Here is a 2,616-nt window from a genome sequence, read left to right on the forward strand (position 1 = left end):
CCTGCCGGCTCCGCGCTCACATCGCCCCCAACGCGGGCGGGGCCGCGCCGAGCCTCCCCCGCCGCCCCCGCGGCATCAGCGGCCCCCGCTGCCCCCGGGGAGCCGCCGGCCGCTCATCCCGCGGGCCGGGCCCGCCGAGCCCCCGCCGAGCCCCCGCCGAGCCCCCGCCGAGCCCCCGCCGGCCGTGCCCGGGGAGCGCCGCGTCCCGCAGCCGCCGCGCCGAACCGAACCGAACCGAACCGCGCACCGACCGGGCGGGGCGAGTGACGGCGGCGGCACCGGGGACCGGCGGAGCCCAGCGGAGCCGAGAGGAGCCGCGGCCCTCCCGCGATGCCGCTCTGCCTCCCTCCTTCTCTCCCTGCCTCCTTCTCTCCTGCCTCCCTCCTTCTCTCCCTCCGTCTCTCCCTCTCTCTCTCCCCGCCGCCGGCTGCGGGGGTGGTCGCGCCGCGCTGCGCTCGCCGGGGCCGCCCCCGGGCCGCGGGATGCCGGGGCCGCCGCCAGCACCGTCACCGGCACCGGCAGCGCCGCCAGGGAACCCCCAGAGCAGCCAGAGAGACCCCCAGAGCCGCGGGGAGCCCCCAGAGCAGCCAGAGAGACCCCCAGAGCCGCGGGGAGCCCCCAGAGCAGCCAGAGAGACCCCCCAGAGCCGCGGGGAGCCCCCAGAGCAGCCAGAGAGACCCCCAGAGCCGCGGGGAGCCCCCAGAGCAGCCAGAGAGACCCCCAGAGCAGCCAGAGAGACCCCCAGAGCCGCGGGGAACCCCCAGTGCGGGACCCTGGGGCCGGCAGGGAATCCTCCCCACGGCTGGAGCCCCCGGCCCAGAGGGACCCCCAGGAACAGCCAGAGCTGGGAGACACCTGCAGGCACAGAGACCTGCACAGAGAGCAGGAGGGACCCTCGGCAAATGGGACCCCCAGAGCTGAGACACCTGCAGGCACAGAGAGCCCCCAGAGCAGGGGGGACCCCTGGATAAATGAGACCCCCGGGAACAGCCCAAGCCTCAGGCCAGGAGGGACCCGAGTCCAGATGGGAGCCCTGGGGAAGGGAATCCCAGGCCAAAAGGGACCCTTGGGCAGGGGAGGACCTTGAGGCAAGCAGCATCACCAGGCAGAGCAGAGGGACCAATTTCTCCATTTATTTGTTTGTCTCACTCTTGATCCCTCTTCTCCATCCTGGCCTTGTGTGCAGGGCAAAACTGGGCAAACTGGGCACTTGGAAAGCTGAGCACTGGGAAAACTGGGCACAGGCTGCAGCTGGAGCCCGTGCAGGGCAGGGAGTGCCCTGGTGCCCCCTGTGCCCCCCCAGGGGTTTCCACAGCCAGGAGTGTGGGACAGCCAGATGTCACAGTGCCAGGCACCGAGTGTGACACCTGCAATGTGTCACCTCAGCCCTGCAGCAGGTGAGCCCCAGGTGTGACAGGCCCTCCGCAGACAGGGAGGACAGCAGGACAACCCTGGTCACTGGCCTTATTTCTGCTGAAAATGCTGGCGGAGCTCTGAGGAACCCAGTGAGGTCACAGGTTGCCATGGGAACGGGAGGGAACGGGCTGGAATTGGGAAGGGTGCAGGCACTGCCAGGATGGAGCTGCTTGGCCTGGGCACTGCTGGCACAGCTGCCCATCCCTCAGGGGACGTGGCCCCAGGCCTGCTGTCACCGGGTCAGTGCCACAGAGGGGCACAGCAGGAGTGGGGACGTCACTGCCCTGTCCCCTTGTCCTCCCACTGCTGTCCCCGGCTGGGGGTGTCCCTGTGCCCTGCAGGCAGATTTGTAGCTCCAGGGCTTTCCCAGCAGCACGGGCAGCTCCCCCCATGGCCAGGGCTCTCTCCTGTTCTGTTTCTCCAGCCTCATCAGGGAGGTCCCACCATCGCTGCAGCCTCTCCAGGGGTAAGAAATGGGTTTCAGCATAAAGCAGAAGGTGCCTCCTGTGCCAGGGCTGCCACATATGGAACAGTGCAGGGCACAGAAAGGGACCCTTTGTGGCAGCCTGAAAAACGCTGGATGAAATAATATCAGAGAAGCTGGAATTGCCAATAATTCCTGCACTGGATGGAAGCTGCATCACACCCTGGAGCTGCCAAACCCTCTGAGCAGACACGGGGATGTGCCTGGGGTGTACCTGGGGATGGAGCGTGCCCAGGGACGTGCCCGGTGTGCCCACTGCTCACAGGGTGAGCTGCCACTGCCCCAGGGACAGCAGCACTCCCTGGGGACAGGCAGCACTGGACTGTGCTGGGGTTGGCACCAGGCACAGCCTCTGCACTTCCCAGTAGTGCTGGTTCAGGTCAGACTCCCTTTGGAAGATACAGGGGGTGGTGGAAACATCAGAGAGCTTCCACGGCTCAGGCCTCGGAAAGTTTTACTCCTGGAAGAAAGGGAAGTTTGTTTCCTGCGGTGACACGTCACTGATCAGCGGGGAGGTGTTTGCAGTGTGACCCTCCCGGCCCAGCAGGGGAGGGAAGGGTTCCCCACAGCTCTGAGAGCCAGCACAGTCAGCCTGGGGGTGCTGGCCTTGGGACAGGGAGTTTGCCCAGAGCAAAGATTGCCAGGGCTTCCAAGTGCTTTAACTGCTGTGGTTTGCTCCTCAAACCACATTTGCTCCTCATTGAGGTGTTAAACAA

Source organism: Zosterops lateralis (assembly GCF_965231275.1).
Source record: "Zosterops lateralis genome assembly, chromosome: 13".
In the NCBI taxonomy this organism is placed as follows: domain Eukaryota; kingdom Metazoa; phylum Chordata; class Aves; order Passeriformes; family Zosteropidae; genus Zosterops; species Zosterops lateralis.